The sequence below is a fragment of the Zingiber officinale genome, chromosome 1A, assembly GCF_018446385.1.
Source record: "Zingiber officinale cultivar Zhangliang chromosome 1A, Zo_v1.1, whole genome shotgun sequence".
Classification (NCBI taxonomy): Eukaryota; Viridiplantae; Streptophyta; class Magnoliopsida; order Zingiberales; family Zingiberaceae; genus Zingiber; species Zingiber officinale.
In genome coordinates this window covers 2389368-2416011 of record NC_055987.1, presented here as the reverse complement: position 1 = coordinate 2416011, position 26644 = coordinate 2389368, and positions in this window count along the sequence as shown.

Here is a 26644-nt window from a genome sequence, read left to right as displayed (position 1 = left end):
AACCATTCCGGGCGCCCGGAACCGACCGGGGCGCCCGGAACCCTTCCGGGCGCCCGGAACCGACCGGGGCGCCCGGAACCCTTCCGGGCGCCCGGAATCGACTTTTCAACAGGATCAAGTTTTGACTCGATCCGACCGTTGGAGGATAAAATGTATCCCCCCCAGGGCGCCCGGAACCCTTCCAGGCGCCCGGACCAAGACTATAAATATAACCTTGGTCCAGAAGCAATGATCAATCAAGAACAACTACTTGTAATCCAGTGCTTTCATTTGTGTTATTTCTTTCTGTGCTTTCAACGCTGTAAGAGGCTACTCCGCCCAGAGGAGAATCAATTAGTGCGCATTCTTTGCCTTGGATTAGCAATCCTCTGATTGCAAACCAAGTAATTCCTCTGTGTCTATTTTCTGTTTTAATTAGTCTCTGCCTTTTTAATTACAAGTTCTTTTAAGTTAGTTGAATATCCGAGAAGGGTTTTTGGTTTTATTTTGTAGGGCAATTCACCCCTCCCCTCTTGTTGGCCTCCAAAGGGACCTACAACATACACACAAAACAATTAATTAAATAATTAATCAAATAATTTTGTGATTATGTCATGGCCCTACTACGATCTTCTCAAGCCAATGAGAAGATCGGATGGTCAACCTAAGGTCAACAGCTTCTCAAGCTCCTTCCTTTGACCACCTCGTGTTGCTCGCGCCCTCCTCGTAACTCCGTCTCGAGTGGACCTTCCACCGCTTCAAAATTTATATTACATTTTGAAACTCGAGTTACATTCGAGTCTAAATCTAATTTACAATAAGAATAAAAGAGAAAGGCACGACGCGCAGGTCGCGAAAAATAAAAACATACAACACGCACATCACATCACGGCACGCAGGCCGTATTATGAATTACAACACGAATTATCCAATCAAATTGGGTCTTTGGGCCATGAATATCATAAAAATAATATATAATTCAAAATTATATATTTCTATAATTTTCTGTAATATTTTCTATAATTTTTACAATTTTTACGAGTACAATTTTCCGGCGGTTCCGTTTAGCGGTTTTCGGGCGCAATCGCGGAACGAATCCCCTTGCGGGGCCAGGGACAGCGCCCCTACCCGCGATCTAACCATCGCGAGGGTTCCATTGCGATCTAACAGCACCTTAGCCCGCTGTCCCAAAAATTTTTGGGGCGAAACTTGGTCGTTTTGGAAAAATCTTCCCGGTAGCGGAAGCCTACAAGCGCCGAAACACTTGTGCTTCGCTTCTACGAGAAAATTACTCATAAAAACTATAAAAACATGAATTTACAGAAAGTTTACAGATCTATATTTTTCATAAAAATACGAATCTAAACTCGTACTCGCTTCGCACGTGGCTCTGATACCACTGTTGGGATTTTCGGGCCGCGAAAACCGCTTTTTCGCGTCGCGGAAACCCCGAATCACTCATGCCACTGGATCTCGTGCGAAGAAAAGATTTCAAAGCAAAAATTACAAGTACAAGTTTCTACTTATATCTACTCCTAGATCTACATGAAAAGAGTTATACCTTTGAAGCGAAGCCCTTCGCGTTCCCGCTCGTCCAAACGGTGCCGGATCTCAAGAGTATCAAGATAGATACTCCTCTAGAAGTATCCACACGAACAAGGTGTGTTCTCTAACACACAAGGATGGAGAAGAGAGCACCACAAGTGTGCTAGCACTTTCTAGGGCTGTCGGATGGGATTGGAAAGAAAAATAGAGAAGATGAAATACAAGAACACTCTTCTTCTTCTTCTATGTGACAATCACTCTATTTTTCTCTCATGAAACTCAAAACCACTCACCTTGTTTCTTCCTTGAAACTCACGGCCAAGAAAGAGGAGAGGGAGAAGAGAATGTCTAGAGGAAGGAGATGAAATGAATGAGACTCATGAATGAAAATTCATTCCCCTTCATTCACTTGTGTGATCGGCCACATGAGTAACTCCCACTCATTTAATGTGGCCGGCCACATTAATGGGAATGGAGGCTTGTAACCTCCATGATGTGGCATACCATGATGATGTGGAGCATCATCATTGGTCCACATCTTGCCATCTCACTAATGATGTGGCAATTAGTCAAGTCAAACTTGACTCTTCCTCTTCCTCTCAAGTCAAGTCAAACTTGACTAAATCTCTTCCATGGTTGATCTAATCTAACCATTTGATTCAAGTCAACTTAATATAATGAATCTAATTCATTAAATTAAGTTGATTTAATGAGTCATAATCTAAATTAGACTCATTGAATACATGAATCAACTTGAGTCTAACTCAATTAGCCCAATTTGGATTACTCTTAATCCAATTTGATTCATCAAATGAATCTAATCATCTTGGTTCATCATATGAACCTAATCTCCATCCACTTGTTCATTGTGTGTGACCCAATAGGTTCTTGTAACATTGGCAATGCCCCTAAACTCATTTAGAAGCATAAGTAATGAGCGGTATTTAGCAATACATCATTACTACCCAAGTTACAAGAATGTTGAGATCCAACATCACCTTGTGACTACTAATTGTGACTCCTCACAATATATGACAAGTGTCCTTCTATCCTAGACATCTAGATTGATCAATGTGAGGCATAGACCGTGTCATCCTTTGATCAATCTAAATCCTGAACTCCAAGTAGACTCACTGAATCAAATGAGCTCAATATCTCATATTGACTCATTTGGGCATGGCCATGCACTTTGTGGTCTCACTCTATCAAGAATACCGATGTCTCTCTCATCATATAGGAGGGATAGATCCCATCTACATCACTCACATCCCTCCGCATAATTTGTTACATACCCAGTAATCGCCTTTATAGTCCACCCAGTTACGGGTGACGTTTGACGAAACCAAAGTACATAACTCCTTATGTAGGGAACCATGGTGACTTCAGGTCTAAGGACTAGTAGTCATACTAATAGCCACATGAGAAAGTATATGACACTCATATAACGATCCATGATACTTTCTCATGGCGGGTCATTCAGTATACATTCTCTAATGCATACCCATGTGTCAACTTGATATCTCTATATCCATGACTTGTGAGATCAAGTCATCGAGTTGACCTACATGCTAGTCTTATTGCATTAACATTGTCCCTGAATGTTAATACTCGACTAGGAATGATTAAGAGTAGTGTTCCCTATATCATCTCACTATCGATTCAACCAATCGATTGATATAGGTAAGAACCTTCTACTCAAGGACGTTATTATACTTAATTTATTTGGCACCAATACAAGTAAGTATAATAACCAAAAATCAAATGCCTTTATTTATATAGAATATGATACAACAAGTCCAAAATACAATCATCAAATGATTGGCTCTAGGGCTCTAGCTAACAGTGAAGGCATGGACTCATTCTGAGTTCCTTTACCAAAACTACATCTTTAATTGCCTTGCCGACTCACTGTATGTTGTTTATAACATAAAGAGAATGGCTAAGAAGCTGTGGGAGTCCCTGGACAAGAAGTACAAGAAGAAAGATGCAGGGGCCAAGAAGTTTATCGTGGGTCGATTCCTGGACTACAAGATGGTTGACTCCAAGATGGTGATCAATCAAGTCCGGGAGCTTCAGGTGATCTTGCACGAGATCCACTCAGAAGGGATGGTTTTGAGTGAAACCTTCCAAGTGACTGCTATCATTGAGAAGTTGCCTCCTGACTGGAAGGACTTCAAGAACTACCTGAAGCACAAGCGAAAGGAGATGAATGTGGAGGAACTCATTGTTCAACTTCGTATCGAAGAAGATAACAAGAGTTCAGAGAGAAAGTTGTTCTCTTCAGCTACTGTAAAAGCCAATGTGGTCGAGCATGATCAAAGCTCGAAATAGAAGAACTCTAAATCTTCCAAAATAGGACCCAGAGGAGGCATCAGCAAGAATAAGTTCTCTGGGAAGTGCTTCAACTGTGACCGAGTGGGTCACAAATCTTCAGAGTGCAGGAAGCCGAAGAAGAATCAGGAGGCCAACCTGAACGAGGGACAAGAAATGGATGACCTCTGTGTAGTGGTCTCAAAACTGAACCTGGTCGGTTCAAATCCACAGCAATAGTGGATCGATACTGGAGCCACCAGACATGTATACTGCAACAAGGAACTGCTCCACAACTTCGAAGAAGTCACTACAGACAAGCTGTTCATGGGGAACTCAGCAACCTCAGACATCATGGGCCAAGGAAAGGTGGTGTTGAAGATGACCTCGGGTAAGGACCTTACTCTGAACAATGTGTTGTATGCTCTGGAGATTCGGAAGAATCTAGTGTCCGGATCATTGTTAAGCAAGCATGGCTTTCGCATTATTTTTGAGTCGGACAGAGTTGTATTGTCTAAGAATGAAATGCTTTTAGGAAGGGGTTATGTATCTGATGGGCTATTCAAGCTTAATGTAATGGTCATTAGGCCCAAGATAAATAAAAATGAAAGCTCTTCCACTTATATGCTTAAGTCTTCATGTTTATGGTATGATAGACTAGGACATGTTGTTAGTGAGAGCCTTAGAGCCAATCATGTGATGATTGTTGTATGCACTCGATGTATCATATTCCTATATATTTATAAAGACATTTCTTTATGGTTATTATACTTACTTGTATTGGTGTCAAATAACTAAGTATAATAGCATCCTTGAGTAGAAGGTTTTTATCTATATCAATCGATTGGTTGAATTGATAATGAGATGATATAGAGAATACTACTCTTAATCATTCCTATTCAAGTATTAACATTCAAGGGCAATGTTAATATGATGAGACTAGCATGTAGGTCAACTCGATGACTTGATCTCACAAGTCATGGATATTAGATATCAAGTTGACACATGGGTATGCATTGGAGAATGTATACTAAATGACCCGCCATGAGAAAGTATCATGGATCGTTATATGAGTGTCATATACTTTCTCATGTGACTATTAGTATGACTATCAGTCCTTAGACCTTAAGTCACCATGGTTCCCTACATAAGGAGTTGCATACTTTAGCTTCATCAAACGTCACCCGTAAATGGGTGGACTATAAAGGCGACTACTAGACATGTAACAAATTATGCGGAGAGATGTAAGTGATGTAGATGAGATCTATCCCTCCTATATAACGGGAGTGATATCATGATTCTTGATAGAGTGAGACCACTAAGTGCATGGTCATGCCCAAATAAGTTAATATGAGATATTGAACTTATTTGATTAGAGTGAGTCTACTTGAAGTTCAAGATATAGATTGATTAGAGGATGACACGGTCTATGCCCCAATTGATCCATTTAGATGTCAAGGATAGAAGGACATTGTCACATATTGTGAGAGTCACAATTAGTAGTCACAATGGTGATGTTGGATCTCAACATTCTTGTAACTTAGGCAGTAATGATGTGTTGCTAGATACCGCTCATTACTTATGTTTCTAAATGGTTTAGGAGCATTGCCAACGTTACAAGAACCTATAGGGTCACACACAAAGGGCAATTAGATGGAGAATAGGTTCATATGATGGACCAAGAGGATTAGGTTCATGTGATGAACCAAATTAGATTAAGAGTAATCCAAATTAGACTAATTGAGTTAGACTCAATTTGATTCATGTGTTGATTGAGTTTAATTTAGACTATGATTCATTGAGTCAATCTAATTCAATGAATAGAGATTCATTAAATTAAATTGACTTGAATCAAAGGTTAGATTTAATCAACCATGGGAGATAAGAGGTCAAGTTTGACTTGACTTGAGAGGGAAGATGAAGGGTCAAGTTTGACTTGACCAAATGTCACTTCATTGTGACTTGGCATGGGCCGGCCAATGATGATGTTCCACATCATCAAGGTTACACCATTGTGTGCCACCTCATGAGGGAGACCAAGAGCCATGACTCTTGGTATTACATGGAGGTTTGAAACCTCTCAAGAGTGGCCGGCCACATTAAGGGAATTCAAGTGTGTGCTTATTCAAGGGTGTGAATTCAAGTCTTCTTCTTCCTCTCTTCTTCTCTTCTCTCCCTCTCCTCCATTGCCGAAACCTCTCAAGGGTGCTAGAACACTCTAAGAGGTTATCTCCACCTTTTGTCCGTGTGGATACGTGTAGAGGAGTGTACACTTAACACACTATAAGATCCGGCAACCGTTTGGACGAGCGGGATAAGCGAAGGGCATCGCTATAAGGGTATACTTCTTTTCATGTAGATCTAAGGTAGATCTAGTATAGATAAACATATACATGTAAAATTTATCTATCTTCGCACGGATCCGTGGCAAGGCTTCGAGGTTTCCACAATGCAAAAATCAGTTTTTGCGGCTCGAAAGTCTAACACATGTTAACTACAAAGTGTTACATAGATTAATAAATATACAAAGCATACCTGCATTCCACCTTAACCCAAAACACAAGTGTGAGATTTGTGTTGAAGCTAAAATGACAAGATCATCCTTTCAACATATTGAAAGAAGCAACAAACCACTCGGACTAATTCACACCGACGTGGGCGACCTCAAAGGTACACCAACACATGGTGGGAATAAATACTTCATCACTTTTGTAGATGATAACATAAAATATTGTTATATGTATGTTCTCAAAAGTAAAGATGAAGCTATAGAAAAATTTACTCTCTATAAAAATGAGGTTGAAAATCAACTTAATAGAAAGATTAATATGGTTCGTAGTGACCAAGGTGGTGAATATGTATCACCATTCGCTGAATTGTGTACTGAACATGGAATCAGACACGAAATTACATCTCCTTATACTCCTCAGCAAAATAGAGTTGTTGAGTAAAAGAACCGAACACTAAAGGAGATGATGAATGCTCTTCTATTGAGTTTTGGACTGCTAGAATTCAAGTGGGGGGAAGCTGTGTTAATAGCTAATTACCTTTTAAATAAGGTGCCCCGAAAGAAAATAGATAAGAGCCCTTATGAGTTGTGGAATGAAAAACAGCCGTCCTACAAATATTTATGAATGTGGGGGTGTCTTGCCAAAGTGTTGGTGACTAATCCAAAAAGGATTAAGATAGGACTAAAGACTGTTGTTACATATTTATTGGATATCCACATAATAGAATTGTGTATCGATTTTGTGTGTATGAGTCACACATACTGGAGATACACAAGAACTCAATAATAGAATCGAGAAATATCTCGTTCTTCAAGCATATTTTTTCGTATAAGACCCAAGAGGATGCTAGCTCCTCAAAACAAGCAAATGAAACACAAGGCAGAGAAAAAAAATGAAGAACCAGTCGAGGGTGAGCTGAGACGGAGTAAAATAGCTCAGGTAGAAAAATCCTATGGATCGGATTTTATCACTTTCATGTTGGAAAGTGAGCCTCGAAGTTACTCAGTGGCAGTAAGCTCGTCTGATGGATCTCACTGGAGAGAGGCAATTCCATCTGAGATAAAGTCTATCTTGCAAAATCACACTTGGAAACTTGTAGATCTTCCTCCGGGAAGTAAACCACTATGTTACATGTGGATCTTCAAGAAAAAAATAAAGTCAGATGGCACAATTGATATGTATAAGGTCAGGTTGGTAATCAAAGGATACTAACAATGAGAAGACCTCGATTACTTTGATATGTATTCTTCGGTGTCAATAATAACTTTCATTAGAATATTATTGGCTATTGTCGCTCTATGGAATCTCGAAATACATCAGATGGATGTAAAGAGTGTCTTTCTAAACAGAGATTTAGAAGAAGAAAACAACATGAAGCAACCTAAGGGGTTTTCTGTGCTAAGACAGGAAAACAAGGTTTGTAGATTGGTGAAGTCATTATATGACTTGAAACAAGCACCAAAGTAGTGGCATGAAAAATTTGATAATGCCATGAAGGAATATGGATTTAAAATTAATGAATGCGATAAATGTGTCTATATGAAAATCACAGAGGATGACTACGTCATCTTGTGCCTATATATAAATGACATACTTATCATTAGGAGTAATGATAAAATAATCAAATCCACTAAAGCCATGTTGAACTCAAGATTTGACATGAAAGACATGAGATTAGCTGATGTGATTCTAGGAATCAAAATTCTTAGAATCACAGAAGGACTTGTTGTTAATCAGTCCCATTATGTGGACAATATTCTTAAGAAATTCACCAAGGGTGATACTGCATTGGCATGAACGCCGATAGATATGAGTCAACATCTATCAAAAAATCGAGGTGAAAGTATCTCTCAGCTAGAGTACTCTCGAGTGATTGGAAGTCTGATGTACTTAATGAGTTGTATACAAACAGACTTAGCCTACGCAGTAAGCAACTGAGTAGATACATAAGTAATTCCAATGTTGAGCACTGGAAAGGGATAACAATAGTACTAAGGTACTTAAGGTATACTCGTGAATATGGACTGCACTATATGAGATATCCAGCTATGATTGAAGAATACAACTATGCAAGTTGGATATCTGATATAAAAGACTCTAAATCTACGAGTGGATATGTATTTGTTGAACCCCATGGTAGTTTTGATGTGATCAACCAAGTTGGTTAGGTCTTGCTGTGTTTGATCCCTGTGTCTGAGTGTGCAGGAGCTTAGGAACACAGGAAGTCGAGCGGAAGACGCAGCTAGCGAGAAGGACGGCACGGGAAGGGAGCCGACAGTGCGTCCAAGGACGAGAGAGCTGAAGAGTACTTGGGCGTGAGAGGCGCGCTCGAGGATGTTAAGCCGGGATGGTTCGCTCGAGGAGAAGGCCGGAATTGGGTTGAGTGAGCCCTATTCCGTTGGGTCGCAATCACCCAAAAGAACGGAGGCGTTTGAAGTCAAGAAACCAAGTGGAACTTGAGTACTTGAGGCGCCCAAGGCTTGAGGTGCCTCCGACAAGGCGCCTTCAACCCCGGCAAGGCGCCTTCAACAGTCATTTTGACTGTTGTGTTGGATAAAGTTTTATCCACGACACTGGAGCCTTGAACCTTGTTGGAGGTGCCTTGGACCCTCGGGATAGACTTTCCGGAGCTATAAAAAGGCCCTAGAGCTAGGAATTCAACAACAACTCAAGCAATCAACTGTAAGTAATTCCTAGCGGTAGTTACGAGCAATTAGAGTGTAAAGGCTTCTCCGCCTTGAGAGAAGGAGAATTTTCTTAGTGCGTTTTCCCTGGATTAACAACCTCTTGGTTGTAACCAAGTTAATTTCTGCTTCTATTTTCTGTCTCTACTATTTTACTAATGCATTTATTCCGAGTTGAAACCGAGGAGGGTAGTTTTATTTTTGATTTCAGCAATTCACCCCCCGCTGCACCACCAATTGGTATCAGAGCACGATGCTTGAAGGACGCAACTGAAGCACTACGATCAAGACGATGGCCGGAGGGAACATCCATCGACGGAGACTTCACCACATGGAAGCACAAAATGGAGGTATTTTTAAAACCAATTTGACATTCTTTTAATAATGAAATATGGCTATGCCGAAAGATAAGGAGGAAAATACGGACGAAAAAGGATCAAGCGATTTCATCACCAATGGAAAGGTTGAGTTCCACCTACTCGCGTTCTTTCACCGCAGGAGGTAAATCGGATCGAAGAGAACTCTGGGAAAATTCCTAGAGCTTCACGAAGGTACTTCCGAAGCTAAGCTAGCAAATCGCGACATTAACGAACCTCCAGATAAACCAAGGCAAGAAGGTAGCACAACTCCAAGCGAGAATCAAGGAGCTGATAACGCAACTAACGAACCTTGGAGAAGAGGTAACCAACCGGGATTCTATCCAATACGCGCTCAATGCCTTCCCGAGAACTCCAGAGTGGGCCTCCTTAGTAGATGCGTATTACATCGCTAAGGACCTCGAGGTAAGTACTTTAGAACAATTATTTTCCACTTTTGAACTTCACGAATCTCGAGTTTCAGAACCCAACGGAGCAGAGAAGACAAGTCAGAACATTGCCTTAAAGGCAAAGATGAACAATTCTAACTCCGAAGCCTCAGTCGACGAATCCGAAGCGGCACTACTGGTAAGCGCTTCAATAAGTTTTTCAGTACTAATAAATTTAAATCGCAGAGGCATCATCGAAAGAAGAGGATGGTTCGCTGCTACAACTGCAACGAAGAGGGGCACATCAAAGATGACTGCCCAAAGCTAAAGAGAAAGGAGAAAGAAAGGGAAAAGTCAAAATACAAGAAGCCAGAACTCTCCAAACACAAGAACCTAAAGGCCACGTGGGATGATTCGTCATCCTCCGAATCGGAAGTCGAAGAATTCTAGGGACTAGCACTGATGGCCAACCATCAACTAGAAGAAACTTCCAGCTCAGAGATGAGCATCGACGAAGGGGGAGGAACGTCAGAAGAAAGTTATAGTGAAGGGGGAGCGTCACCAGATTAGGTAAGTAAGGTACGCAATCTAACTCCGAATCAATCTTTTAGCTTTATTAAAGCTCTTTCTAGAGAATTAGATAAATTAGAAAAAGAAAATGAAAAATTGAAATCAGAAAATGAAAATTTAAAATTAGAAATTGAAAAATTGAAAAATTAAAAAATGATGCATGCTTAAAGAAATTCCAAATTCAAAAATTAAAATTTATGGTAAATTAAATTGGTATATAAGGAAACATCAAGGTCAACTTAGGAAAATACCAAGAAACTATATACCCCCTAGATTTTTGAATAATCCTGTAGGAAGGAACCTCTATTGGGTTCTAAAATTTGTGCTTAATTAATTTTTCAAAAATGAAAAGCTTACAGTGAGAAAATTAAACATTGAAATTCTTTATGGAAGCTTTGTCTAAGGAAGTGGTTGTTGCTCCAATAACCAAGAAAGCCTAGTGTCTCGCCACGACCTGGAAGCTAAAATATTGAAAGAAAATGTTTAATTAACTTTCTGAAAAAAACATTAAATAAGAATTAAATAATGCTTTGAAAATTTATCAAATATTTGTTAAAATAAACAAAAAAAAATTCCTTTGAATTTTTTTTAAAAAATTCTAACTTATTTTTTGGTTAGAAATTTTTTCTGGAAAACTTCATTTGACTTAGACTGTTTTTTTGGGAACATTTAAAAATTTTTACTTAGGATTTTTTTATTGACTTAGAAATTTTTTTTGAAAAATTCAATTTAACTTCGAAATTTTTTCAAAAATTCATTTTTACTTAGAAAATTTTTCAAAACTTCAATCATACTTAAATTTTTTACTTAAAACCTCATTTTTGCTGTGATCAAAGGGAGAGAGAAAAGTACAAGTTTAGGGGAAGTTAGAGAAAACTTAAAATTTTTTAAAAAGTGTTGCAATTTTACTAATTGCAAAAATTATCCTTAACATGTTAGTTTAGTAATTTTTTAAAAAATTACTATTTATGTCTATTTTTACCCTAACTTGAACTTGGGTTGATGCACATCAAAAAGGGAGAGATTGTTGAACCCCATGGTAGTTTTGATGTGATCAACCAAGTTGGTTAGGTCCTGCTGTGTTTGATCCTTGTGTCTGAGTGTGCAAGAGATTAGGAACACAGGAAGTCGAGCGAAAGATGCAGCTAGCGAGAAGGACGGCACGGGAAGGGAGCCGAGGGCTCAGTGCGTCCGAAGGACGAGAGAGCTGCGGAAGAGTACTCCGGTGGGCGTGAAGAGCGTGCACGACGTTCGAGGGACGTTAAGCCGGGACGGAAGGCTGCTCGAGGAGAAGGTCGGGAATTGGGTTCAGGTGAGCCCTATTCCGGTTGGCCGCAATCACCCAAAAGAACGGAGCATCAGAAGCTAAAGAAACCAAGCTGGAACTTGAGCTGCCAGCTTGGAGGCCCCTCCAGCTTGAAGGCGCCTTCAACCTTGTTGAATGCGCCTTCAACAGGTTAGTTTTGACCGTTTGCGTTGCGGATAAAGTTTTATCCGCTGACCGAGCTGGAGGCGCCTTGAACCTTGTTGGAGGCGCCTTGGACCCTTGGGATAGACTTTCCAGAAGCTATAAAATGACCCCTGGAGCTAGGAATTCAACAACAATTCAAGCAATCAATCTGTAAGTAATTCCTAGCAGTAGTTCTGAGCAATTAGAGTGTAAAAGGCTTCTCCGCCTTCAGAGAAGGAGAATTTTCTTAGTGCGCTTTTCACTGCCCTGGATTAACAACCCTCTTGGTTGTAACCAGGTTAAATTTCTGTTTCTGCTTCTATTTTCTGTCTCTACTATTTTACTACTGCATTTATTCTGAGTTGAAATCCGAGGAGGGTAGTTTTATTTTTTGATTTCAGCAATTCATCCCCCTCTTGCCGGCCTCCGCTGCACCCATAGTATTCACTCTAGCAGATGCAACCATTTCTTGGAAATCTTCCAAATAAACTATAATAACCATATCCACGATGGAATCTGAGTTTGTAGCTGGAATCGAATATCGTAATCATTTTGCTGTTGTGTAACTAATGCATTAAATTCGAGATTAATGCAGAATCAAAACATTCGAGTGATAATGAGTGAAATGATGGGTGTTTCACTTCTCGGTGAATAATGATCATTAAGGTCATTATTGCAGCCATCATAGGTTTACAGATACACGGAAAGCAACAAAAGCTCTCCACCTGTGTTCCCTCGTCCTCTGTCGTGCAACTCCTGCTCGGCAAAGTGCCCATGATAGCAATCAGGTGTCGCTCAGTTCGCCGTGACCACTAGTGCTTGGTGGGAATCACAATCAGCCGGTGTATCCTGGGAAACAGACGACCTTAGTAAGCTTCGAAGCACAACCGGAAGTGGGGTGAATTTGTTTCAAGGAAATTGCGACTCTCACAGGTCTCGGTCCTTTTTCCTGCTCAGTGTCAAAGCCCGACCGGCCACTCGCTCGGTCTCTATGTCCGGTCAGCCTCTCCGTTCACCCGACCGACCTGTCTACTTTACTCGGCCTGTCTGCTCTGATCGTCCTGTCTGCTTCACTCGGTCTGTCTGCTTCGCTCGGCCTGTCTGCTTCACCCGACCTGCCTGTCTATTCGCCCGACCGGCATCAGCTCACTTGACCTGCCTGTCTGTTCGCCCGACCGACATCAACTCACTCGACCTGCCTGTCTACTTGCCCGACCGGCCTATTGCTAGGCCTGTCTACTCGCCTAGTCGGCTCTTTGTCTCTCTGATAGGATGACTACTTTGCTCAGTCGGCCTTACTGCCCAGTCGCCTCTCTCTATTCGTCCGGTCGACCTTTCTACCGCCCAATTGTACTGCTCGATCGGCCTCTCTGATCCGCTATGCCCGCTCGTTATGCTTTGCTACTTGGCCAATCTGTCTTCTTGGCAACACAGATCTGTCGCTCTTTTGCACGTATCAAAAATTAATCCCTGCTGGCAACCTGAGATTATCTACTCAGGTTAACTCGACTATAAGTTGAATTTAATTTAGTAGAGTTTAAATTCAAATAATACCCTGTAAATCTCCAATAACAAAGTATTTGTTACAATAATTTTAACTAAATTCATATATATATATATATATATATATATATATATATATATATATATATATAATATGATGGGTCGCTTTTAATGACACGTGATCCATTCAGAAAATATCCCAGCTTTTTGTTTTTTTTTCCTTCTCGCATTGTTCCTTGTTGTGTCTATAGGTCGTTGCATGTGCTGTTGGAATTCACTGAAACGTTTTTTGGTGTATTATTCTGTGAGAAAATGACACTTAAACGTTTTATTTCAGTAAATATCTGCGAATTTACAACTGTACTACGCTGTAGGGATGTAGCTAAATCGATCTTAAAATAAACAGTGTAATATGCCCATGATGTGTAAAAAAGTAATTTATAAATTTTAAAATAGAATAAAAAGTAATCATTTTAAAATAAAAATTATAAAGAATATGTTTTTGAAAAATTACATTCTTCGCACAAAATATATATATATATATATATATATATATACACGTTTGATACTGCGCGCGACGGCACAGTGTGCGACTGTGCGCGTCGCGCACAGTATCAGCGCTTTTTTGTTTTTTTTTATTTTTTAAATTTAAAAATGATTAAAAAATTTCTTTACGATTTTATTTATAGGGTTCAGGCTTTGGGTATAGTGTTAAAGCTTTTTTTTTTAGATTTTACCTATAGGGTTTAGACCTTCTAATTAGGTTATAGTGTTTGGTTTAAAAAAAATAATAAAATTAAATTAATTTAAGTATCTATTGAGTATTGTAATGTGTTTAAGGGATATATCTATATATTAAATTTTAAATAAGGAAATGTTGAATTTTTAAAATTCATAAAACAAAAAAAAAATTAAAAAAAAAATTCCAAGATCAAAATATATATATATATATATATATATATATATATATATATATATATATATATATATATATATATATATATATATAAAAAAGTAATCATATATGATCCGGCGATCAGAGCAGGGATCCCCCTTTGAGGGAAGTTAACACCACGTGGAGTCAAAGGGCCGAACGACCGACTAGAGAAGGGGAAGACCGGTCGGCCAAACGGGGTCTCATCAGAGTCAGAGGCACCCGGCGAAGAGTCAGGGTTCCGAAGCTCGGGTTGAAGAGAGGCATACGGCCGAGCGGATAGCCCGTTCGGCCGAAGGCATAGAATAGCATACTGCAAAGTCTCCACAAAGCACATTACCGGGAATCTCCTAAGTGGACCAGTACACAGGACCGGCCGGACGTGAGGTGAGTGCCGACCGGCCGGACACCCATCAGGGAGTAAGGAGAAAAGGACAAGGAACATCTTCTGACAGCGTGCATGCTCTATGGCCAGGTCATACTCCAAACCTTACGACAAAGGGTTCCGCTGTCCCATCGAAGACGTGCTTGGACTGTAGTGTCAGTTAGAGCCCTAGAGCCACTATTTACCTCGGTATGTGTGCATGAGCTCCTTCCACTATATAAGGAGCCTCGACTTCACCGAGGTACGATTCTGCATATTCAAGCCACCGCTTATTGTCCACTTGCGACTGGCTCGATTTCTTTGCAGGTTCGCCGGAGCTTTGTACGACCGGCCGGAGATCTACGTCATCCGTGCGGAGAGCGCCACGTGCCCAGCGTCCGTTGATTCAGCGTTCGGACAGGATTAATTTGGCGCCGTCTGTGGGAACGCTCCTGAATCTGATCGGAAGCAATGGACGAAGCTGGATGACAGCACTCGGTGATGCTCTCCACAGAGGAGCTTGACGCTCTGATCGAGACACGGGCAGCTAAGCTTGTGGAACAAAGGCAGAAGTCGCAAGCCGAGCGGATTGAGCAGCAAGCAACATCAGCATCAGGAGGCCGAGCGGAAGCTCCACAGGCCACAGTTCCATTCCATCGAGCCCTATTCCGCACTCCTCCTGAAGTTGCAGCAGTTAATCGTGATCAAGGATCTTCTTCAGATGAAGTACCAAGACGAGACAGTAGAAAAGGCAAGGCCCCCCGAGCGGACGTTTCTCTCGAGCGAGTCAACCGTCAATTTTCAGAAACCATCTTGCGGGATCCTCTGCCAAAGCACTATGTGCCTCCGGCGATCGGTGAATACAATGGAACCACCGACCTGGACGATCATTTGGGTAAGTTCAACAACACCGCTACTCTTCATCAATACACAGATGGAGTAAAGTGTCGGGTTTTTCTTACCACCCTCTCGGAATCAGCTCAACGGTGGTTTCAGAGGCTTCCGGACGGATCCATCACAAGCTTTAAAGACTTCCGCACGACCTTCCTTCACCACTTTGCAAGCAGTAGGCGATATCAAAAGACTAGTGTCAGTCTGTTTGCCATCAAACAAGAAGCCCGCGAATCGCTCCGAGCCTATATCCAGCGGTTCAACAGGGTGGCCATGGATATTCCAACGGCCACCTCGGAAACCATGATGAATGCCTTCACACAAGGTCTCGTGGACGGGGACTTCTTCCGATCGCTCATTTGGAAACCGCCCCGAGACTACGACCATATGCTACACCGGGCCAACGAATACATCAATGTGGAGGAAGCCCAAGCGGCCCGACGAAAAGAAGTTTCGACTGAGCGGTCGACCCCTGCCGAGCGGAAGCCTCATACTGCCCATCAGCCGCCCAGAGGACCGCGAGCTGAAGCAGCTCGTCCACCACAACAGCCAAGATCCCATGCCATCCAAGAAGTATTCGCCGAGTGGCCCAGGCCAAAAAAGAAATGGACCCCAATGTTCTGCTCATTCCACCAGACGGACACGCACAACACAAGAGATTGCCGGAGTCTTCCCTTGATCGCTCATCCCGTTCCCCGAAGTGGCGGTCGTCGATCGCCATCATCCGACAGGCGACAGAGGCCTCATGAAACCGATCGGATGGTAGCCGACAGGCGACAACAACAGACTCCCGAGCGGCATCACACTCCGAGGCGTGAGAACCCGCGGATGTCTAGGGGGCGGCATCGACCGTCCGCTCGGGAAGAAGAAAATAGAAGCAACACTTCCCGAGGCGAAATCAACATCATAGCCGGCGGGCCGACCGGAGGCGACTCTAACCGAGCAAGGAAGGCGAGCGTCCGGCAACTCCAGATCCATGCGGTCGGTTGCAGCCAGGAACGGGCGAGCGGACCCGAAATCAGTTTCGGGCCCAAGGATTTGGAGGGAGTCGAAGTGTCGCATGACGACGCTCTCCTCATCAAAGCGGTAATAGCCAACTACACTATTCATCGCATTTTTATTGACACAGGAAGCTTGGTCAATATCATATTCAAAAAGGCCTTCGATCAACTACAAATTGATCGAGCTGAGCTACTGCCCATGACAACCCCCCTCTACGGGTTTACGGGTAATGAAGTTCAGCCGGTCAGATAGATCCGGCTGGCCATTTCGCTGTGAGAAGAGCCGCTCAGAAGGACGCGGACTGCAAATTTCGTTGTGGTGGACTCTCCGTCGGCGTACAATGTCATATTGGGACGACCTGCTCTCAGTGAATTCTGAGCTGCCGTCTCCACCTTCCACCAGAAAATCAAGTTCCCGGTTGAAGACAAAGTGGGAGAAGTACGAGGAGATCAACTAGCGGCTCGGCGATGCTACGTCGAGATGGTCCGAGCAGAAGCCAATTCCGCTCGGAAGACGCCACGGATCGAGGTGAACGCTATAACTGAAAAACCTCCCTCTTTGGTTTATGAAGAAAAAGAGGAAATGCAGATTCACCCGACTCGATCGGAGGCCACAACGTTCATTGCGGCCGATCTGGAGGCAAGCCAGAAAGAGGAAGTGATCAAATGCCTCCAGAGAAACCGTGATGTCTTCGTCTGGTCGACGCATGAGCTGCCCGGAATTTCACCGAGTATAGCCAGCATGAGCTTCACGTCCGACCGGATGCTCGGCCGGTGTAACAGAGAAAGAGGGACTTCAGCGCCGAACAAAATGCAATCATCCGAGCGGAGGTCGAGAAACTCCTAGAGGCCGGCCACATACGCGAGGTCCAGTTCCCAAGCTGGTTGGCAAACGTGGTACTAGTCTCCAAGCCGGGCAACAAATGGAGAGTGTGCATCGATTTCCGGGATCTCAACAAAGCATGCCCAAAGGATTTTTATCCCCTACCCCGGATCGATCAACTGGTGGACTCCACAGCCGGTTGCAAGTTGATATGCATGCTCGACGCATATCAAGGCTACCATCAAGTGCCGCTCGCCCGAGAGGATCAAGAAAAAGTCAGCTTCGTTACGGCCGACGACACCTATTGGTATAATATGATGCCGTTCGGATTGAAGAACGCGGGAGCCACTTATCAGCGCTTGATGAACAAAGTTTTCAAAGAGCAGATCGGACGAAATTTGGAGGTATACGTGGATGATATTCTGATCAAGTCCGTCTGAGCGGCCGATCTCTTTGAAGACATGGAGGAGACTTTCCGAACGCTACGGAAATATGGAGTTAAGCTGAACCCCCAGAAGTGTCTGTTCGGAGCAAAAGGCGGGCGTTTCTTGGGATACATAGTGACCGAGCGGGGTATCGAGGCAAATTCCAGCAAAGTGAAAGCACTACAAGATATGCCGCCCCCAAGACACGTAAGGGAAGTGCAGCGCTTGACCGGTCGGATAACTGCTTTGTCCAGATTCATCTCCAAGACTGCCGACCGGAGCCTACCATTTTTCAAAATCTTGTGCAAAGCCACTAAGTTTCACAGGGACGAAGAATGCGAGCGGGCGTTCGAAGATCTGAAAACATACTTGAACTCCCTGCCCGTGCTAGCCAAGCCAGCTATGGGTGAGCCGCTTTGTATCTATTTATCTTCAACTGAGCAAGCAGTCGGCTCGGCACTAGTAAGGGCGAGCGGAGAAGAACCTGTATATTTTCTAAGCCATATTTTAAAAGATGCTGAATCCCGCTACACTGGGCTCGAGAAGCTGGCTTTCGCATTGGTCCTCGCCGCTCGGCGACTCCGTCCCTATTTCTTGGCTCATACTATCATCGTCCGGACGAATAGCCCATTGGGAAGAGTGATGTTGAATCCAGAAGCGTCCGGGCGGCTCATCAAATGGACAATGGAGTTGAGCGAATTTGACATTCAATACCAGCGATAAAGGCGCAGTCCTTGGCGGATTTTGTCACCGAAGTACAAAGGCCAGAACCCGAAGCCATGTGGAAAATATTCGTGGACGGATCATCCACTCGGCTCGGAAGCGAGATTGGCGTACTATTACTCTCTCCTCAAGAAGAAAAAAAATGCACTTATCCGTCCGGCTGGATTACAGAGCTACAAACAACGAAGCATAATATGAGGCCCTTATAACCGGCTTACAGGCCGCCCGGCATGTGGGGGCCGGACAGGTGACGCTATATTCAGACTCTCAGTTGGCCGCTCAGCAGCTATCTGGTACTTTTGAAATTAACAACGCTCGGCTCAAACTCTACGCTGAGGCCTTCGAAAAGCTTAGAGCCAATTTTAGAGAAGTCATTATCCAGAAGATACCCCGCGCGGAAAATCAAGCGGCAGATGAGTTAGCCAAACTCGCAAGTTCAATAACGCCAGTCGTCATCCAACAGCCAATTGAACAAGTATCTTTGGTGGCGCACGTCGACCGGATGGAAGGCCTCGCGTTTCCGAGCGATTGGAGGACACCCATCATGGAGTTTCTCCGCTCGGGTGCTACACCGTCCGATCGGGATGAAGCCCAGCTATTAAGAAGGAGATCCGGTCAGTTCACGCTTATTGGAGATCAACTCTACAAGAAGGCTTTCTCCCGCCCGCTGTTGAGATGCGTGAGCTCGGAAGACGCGGCATACATCCTCCAAGAAGTGCATCAAGGATCGTGCGGAGGTCATCCGGGCGGACGATCGCTGGCTAAAAAGATCTTGCTGGCCGGATACTTTTGGCCAACTCTGCAAGCAGACGCCGCTCAGACCATTGCGACGTGCCTTTCTTGCCAAAAGTACCATAACTTCTCCCACCGATCGGCGGAGGAAATGAAAGCAGCTATCGTGTCCTGTCCGTTCGACCAATGGGGAATGGATATTGTGGGTCCGTTTCCTATGGCGACCGGGCATCGGAAATTTCTACTAGTGGCAGTCGATTATTTTTCCAAATGGGTGGAGGCTGAGCCGCTAGCCAAGATCACTGAGCAGATGGTCAAGAAGTTTATCTGGCAACACATCATCTGCCGATTCGGCATCCCTCGTCGACTTGTTTCCGATAACGGGCGACAGTTCGCGGGAAAGTTGCTCGAAGATTGGTGCAAAAGCTATGGCATCGAGCAACACTTCACGTCCGTGGCGTATCCCCAAAGCAATGGTCAAACCGAAGTAGCCAATCGGGAAATTCTTCGTATTCTGCGCGCTCGACTCGACCAGTTGGGAGGAAGCTGAGTGGATGAAGTGTCGGACGTCCTATGGGCCATCCGAACGACCCCAAAGGAAGGGACGGGCGTCACGCCTTTCCATCTGGTGTATGGCGGCGAAGCGGTTATTCCTGTCGAAGTCGGCGTCGAGTCCATTCGGATCCAGAACTATGATGATGACAACGCCGAGCGGAGGAACATGGAGCTGGATTTGGTTGAGGAAGAGCGAGCCAAGGCGTCCGTCTGGCTGATGGCGTACCGGCAACGGATGAAGCAAAACTACAACCGGCGCGTAATCGCCAGAGCATTCCAGGTTGGCGACCTTGTCTAGAAGAAAGTAAAGCCAGTTGGCGTCGGCAGTCGAGGCTCCTTGGCCCTTCAAAATCATCGAAAAGCTCCACCGGTGCTTATTATTTGAGGATGAAGACGCGGCACTGGATCGCCATGAGCGAATCATCTCTAGCCGTATCAATTGGGTAAGAGGTGCGCGATGTAATTTTACATATGCCTTGGTCGCCTATGTATTTGTAATGCAACAAAATGATAAAGGATGACAAATAACCTAAGAGCAGCAGTTAAAGGTTAGCCTTAAAGGTCGCGAGCTCCGACGTTAAAATCGAGAGACCGAGCGCCTATAAACCCTCCGAAAGTAAGACCATCGAGCTCGACGTTAAAATCGAGACGACGAGCCGCCTATAAACCCTCGAGCGGAAGACCGCCGAGCCCGACGCGTTAAAATCGAGAGACGAGGCCTATAAACCCTCCGAGCGAAGACCGCCGAGCTCACGTTAAAATCGAGAGATGAGCCGGGCCTATAAACCCTCCGAGTGGAAGACCGCCGAGCTCAGACGTTAAAAATCGAGACGAGCCGGCGTCTATAAACCCTCCGAGCGGAAGACCGTCGAGCTCCGACGTTAAAAATCGAGAGACGAGCCGGCGTCTATAAACCCTCCGAGCGGAAGACCGTCGAGCTCCAACGTTAAAAATCGAGAGATGAGCCGGCGTCTATAAACCCTCCGAGCGGAAGACCGTCGAGCTCCGACGTTAAAAATCGAGAGACGAGCCGGCGTCTATAAACCCTCCGAGCGGAAGACCGTCGAGCTCCGACGTTAAAAATCGAGAGACGAGCCGGCGTCTATAAACCCTCCGAGCGGAAGAAGGCGATCAAAAGGACTTGTACTCGCTGTCAATATCGTTTGACCACCTATGCGTTCCGCTCGGCCCAGTACCCAAAGGTACTTCATCAATATCCAGTAAATAACCTCTTCTGTTGAAGCAGAATATGTTCGTCCAAGCGGAAATGTAGAGCAAAATACTTCGTAAAAATACCTTTCGAGCACGAGAGGTGCGATAAGAGGCGAGCGGACAACACACATATTAACTAGCAAAAGGAAAAAACAAGCGAAAGGATAGCATATTAAAAAAGACTGGCCGAGTGGCCAAATTACAAAAGAGGAGCATCTTTTGCCGAGCGGCCAAATTAAATGTAAAACTTCTACTCTAGGTAATCATAGAGGTCCTTCGGGATGTTGTCGAGGAGCGCCACCTGATCTGCGGCCGGGATGACGGCGGACTCGGGAAGTTGGCCCTTGGACTTCAAGTATGTGGTGGTGGCGGTCGTGGCAAGGTCGAAAGCAGTGTACATCCGCTTGCAAACTTTCTCCGAAAATTTGGGCGAGCGAATGTAATTCTGTCTCAGGGCGGCGACCCGGCTTGGCTCGGCCTCTTGGTATTCTTTGAAGGCCAATTGGGACGCGGCGAGGGACTCCTGTAGAGTTTTCAGCTCGTTTATATGCTTGAGTGCGTCAGCCGAGCGGCCCGCTTTCTCGCCATTGAGCTGCTTTATCAGCTCCTTTACTTTCTGCTCTAGGCCCCGAGCCTCCACATTCTTTTTCTCCAGGTCGGAGATAGCCGTGTTCTTCCGCTCGGTCGCCAAGCTTATCTTGTGATTCAGAGATTTTTTCACTCGCTCGAGCTCGGCCAGATGGTGAGCCTGGTCGGCTGTCTTCATCTGCTCGGCCACCAGCAAATCCTGAGTCTTTTTGAGCTCCTTCTGAAGCTCAGCGTACGAAGGGCCTTGCGGAGGAGCGCCACCCGAGCTCCGTAGCCTTTTAAGCTCCTCGTCCGCCATCGCAAGCCGATTGGAAACGGCGATCTCCTCCGCCTATCTCTGACAAAAGAAAATTTATTATAAGCCGATCGGAAAGAATGTGCGAGGGGGTTGGGAGGAAATACACCTACCCTGGTGGCCTGTTGCATGTGACTATCGGCCAAGTTGCGGAGCGGAATCAGCGCCACACGCGCCCGAGCGTCGGCCCACATTTCAGCTAAGGGCCCCTTCATTGTGATCATGTGCTCGGGCGCGGAGGGTCGATCGGCCTCGGGCAGCAATTCTTCGGTAGGGAGGTGAAGTGAGACTCGGATAGTGCGGCGCCGACCGGGTGTCGTTTGGACGGAAGCCGGAGAAGGAGCGGAAGCCGGCAGAAAACTGGGACAAAACTGTAGAGCGATGGACCTAGCGGGGAGCGGGCGGAAGGACGTTGACTGGAACTGCCTCGAGAGGGTCCGCAGACGCGTCAAGTTGGGAGGGAGTTCGATCGGACGAGATCGCCTCGATCTCTGGAGCTTTACCTCGAGAAGCGGCGGTAACCCGCTCGGATGGATGTATAGCTGAAGCAGCCGAGCGGAGTGGCGTTTCCTCCTGGCGTCTTTTTTGTCGAAGGGGGCGCTCTTCCTCTTGCGCTGAGCCCTCATCCCGAGCGGAAGGCTCATTCTGATGAGAAGCCTGAGCGGCCGACTCTTCATGAGTCCCGCTCTCCCATTCATGCGAGTCGACCGGCAGGATGCCGAGCGCTTCCATCTCCTTGGTTGCCGCGGCTTCGAGTTCCGCCGCCTTTCTCTTCATGATGCCAGCCATCACCGACTCCATGACGGTGTTCGCTGCAAAGGAAAACAGAGAAAATCAGTTAGCAATTAAAATGAATTTACCAAGTGGAATTCTTACAGAAGTCGCTCGAGAGTGGGGTTCTGATCGGACTCAGGCCGAATATGTACATGACCCCTTCGAGAAGGAACTTGTTAATGTCAAACCGCAGACCGGACAGCATGTTGGCGGCGTGGAGATAATCCGGTCGGGTCTTGAATCTTTTGAATTCTGGGGAGAGTGGATTTCCGACCTGCCATTGGGTTCGGAAGGGAGCCCGCTCGGGAAGGCGAATATAAAAAAAAAAAATTTTTCCAATGCTTATTGGAAGAAGGAAGTTTATTGAAGAAAACTAAGCCAGGCCGAGCTTGGAACATGTAAGTGTCTGGCTCGGACTGCTTAGGGTAGTAGAAATAGTAGAAAACCTCCGGTCGGAGGGGAATATTATGGATTTTAAACAGGACGACAACACCGCACAGAAGGCGGAAGGTGTTGGGAACTAGGCTTCCGAGCGGAATGCCGAAAAAGTTACAAACTTCTACAAAGAAGGGGTGATGGGGAGTCGCAGACCAGCCGTAAACTGGTCACGGAAAACACAAAACGCTCCGCGCGGCGGTTTGTTTGGCCGAGCGGAATCTGTGGGTAGGATGATTTTAAGGTTGGAGGGGATCTCAAAAGTATTAATTAGAAGGTCAGCGTCGCGCCGATCGAAGCGCGACTCCATGGTAGTGTACCATGGGCCGAGGGTTTGGTCTTCGGGTTGAGAAGATTGGGTCATTGTCCGAGCGGATGAAACCAAAAAATACGAAGGCAGAGGACAAAAGCAAGAAGATGGCAACAGAACAGTACCATGAGGACGAAAACGTGGGAAAGGAGTGCAAAGAAAATGCTAGAATCAAAGAGAGAAAGAAAGAGAACCTTGCAACGAAGAGGAAGGTCGAAGAAAGAGCACCGAAGATCGCTGAAACCAGAGGAGTGAGGTCGCCGGAAAGCTCGAACGCGAGGAGCCGGGGAAGTACGCAAGAGCAAGAATGCGGCCAAGGGAGAAAATGGAGCTTTTATAGGGTGGAGCCCGAGCGGCCTCCACCGTTGGATCCAGGTCGCGAGAATCGGAGCACGCATCGCGCCGTTCATTTCGAACCTCCTCGATCCCATCAGAGCACCACGCCGCCGCCGTACGATTACGACAGCATCGCCACGTGGCATTTAACCACTGGAGCGCATTTAATGAGCGCGTGCTAGACCTTAATGATGGAGATTGGCGGAAAATTCGAAGAGATGTTGAGTAACGGTGGCGTTGACTGGCGTTTTGGCTGCCCCTGGTTTCCGAGCTGATGGTAGTTGCAGCACGCCGCTCGGCCCAACTGATGGTCCAGTCAGTCGGACTAATCGCCTCCTTCGACTAGACTTGAAGGGGAGGCAATTGATAAGAAGAGGGACCCCCCCGAGGGAAGTCAACGCCACGTGGAGTCAAGGAAACTGCCGGAGAAGGGAAGACCGGCTGGCCAAACGGGTCTCATCGAGTCGAGGCACCCCAAGAGTCGTGGTTCAAGCTCGGTGAAGAGAGTATCTACGAGCGGATAGCCTGCTCAAGGCATAGAATAGCATACCGCAGTCTCCCAAAGCACATTACCGAATCTCCTAAGTGGACCAAGACAGACCGCCGGACGTGAGGTGAGTGACGGCCGACCGGGAGTAAGGAGAAAAGGACAAGGAACATCTTCTGACAGCGGTATGGCCAGGTCATACTCCAAACCTTACGAAAGGGTTGTCCCATCAAGACGTGCTTGGGATCAGGTATGATGTCGTGCAAGCTTTCGACAAGCCCTTCGAGGTATACGGGGACACGTATTCGCCTCGGTATGTGTGCATGAGCTCCTTCCCAGCTCTATATAAGGAGCCTTGCACTTCACCGGAGGTTCGCATTCTTGCATATTCGAAGCCACTGCTTTGTTGTCCACTTGCCTGACTTGAGCGTCGGAGGGTCGTCGCCGGGAACCCCTTCCTGGCTCGACTTCTTTGCAGGTTCGCCGGAGCTCTGTACGACCGGTCGGAAATCTACGTCATCCGTGCGGAGAGCGTCACGTGCCCAACGTCCGGACGAGATCAAAATATATATATATATATATATATATATATATATATTAAATGATGGGTCGCTTTTAATGACACTTGATCCATTCAGAAAATATCCCACTTTTTGTTTTGTTTTTTTTTTTTTTTTTTGTCCTTTTCGCATTGTTACTTGTTCTGTCTATAGGTCGTTGCATGTGCTGTTGGAATTCACTAAAACGTTTTTTGGTGTATTATTCTGTGAGAAAATGACACTTAAACGTTTTTTGGTGTGTTATTCTGTGAGAAAATGACACTTAAACGTTTTTTGGTGTATTATTCTGTGAGAAAATGACACTTAAACGTTTTTTGGTGTGTTATTCTGTGAGAAAATGACACTTAAACGTTTTATTTCAGTAAATATCTGCGAATTTATAACTGTACTACGCAGTAGGGATGTAGCTAAATCGATCTTAAAATAAACAGTGTAATATGCCCATGATGTGTAAAAAAGTAATTTATAAATTTTAAAATAGAATAAAAAGTAATCATTTTAAAATAAAAATTATAAAGAATATGTTTTTGAAAAATTACATTCTTCCGTGTGTGAGGGTGGAAGAGTTTATATGATACTTTCTTCTAGTATTTTATACATATCAACATAGTGAAAGTATATACGACCTCATGAAAAATTAGGTTCCTTCTGTGGGGGGTGTAAACGACCCCATCCGAATCTACTTTGATTGTGTTTAATTTTATTTATTTAAATATTAAATTTATTTAAATTTGAATAGTTAATCCAACGGATTTTTTTTTCTTCAATTTGCCTGTAAAAATGACGTGTTAAACGTTATGGAAAATTAGCTCAAAGATTATTTTCTAAATGCCCGGTTGAGCACATGTTAGTATAAAAAAGAAAGAATTTAACATAAGTTTGCATGAGACTTCCAATTTCCATTAGTTAAGAAGATTATTTTTGTTGAACACATGTTAATAGTATAATTAAGGAAAGCAATTAATATATATATATATATAATTGTTTATAAAAAAATAAAAAATCCAGTTAGCCACATTAACTAGTGGGTTGACCGGTCTAGTTCTACTGAATTTTTCCATCAGTCACCAGGATATATCCGGAAGTGCTCGCGATGAGCGACCAAGAAGCTCAGCATTATTTGGTTATGTCATATTTAGAGGAAGAATTCCTACAAATTCGCTATAGCTAGGGATCGAACCGGGAGTACTTGGGTGACAACTTGTATACCCTGCACATCGCGTGTAAACAATTATAAAAAAAATGGCAAATTTGGCCATCTATACTAGGGGTGTAAACGAATCGAGTCGAATATGCTGAAAAATTTAAGGCTCGGATTCGGCTCGAAATAGATATATTCGAGTTCAAGCTCGATTCGAAGCTCGAAAAATTTAAAATGTTTGGTTTGAGTTCGGTTCAAATTAGGATTCGGGTTCGAATTCGGCTCGAAATATTCGAACATGTTCGCGAAGTATTCGAATTATTACTAGAAAATAGGTTCGAAAGACTCGAAATTTATTTATTTAATATATATTTAACTTATATTAATAAATATTAAGGCTCGCGAGCGGCTCGAACAATATAATTTGGGCTCGAGTTCGGCTCGAAAAAAAGTTCTAACATATTCGAGTTCGGATCGAATTCGATAAATTCGAATACGAATCGAATATTTTTCGAGCCGGCTCGATTCGTTTGCAGCCTTAATCTAGACAACGAATTACACATCATTTAACTCATTAAATACACTGTTTTCCAATTATGCTTTTTAAAAGCATCCACAATAATATTAAATATTTCTCTTAAATATTTATGGTTCCTATGTCCACATCATCAATTAAATATTTCACTCCTCAAATATCTCAAATTTTACAATCAAATATCCCCTAACTAAATATTTATGGATCCTACCTACCAAATATTTTAC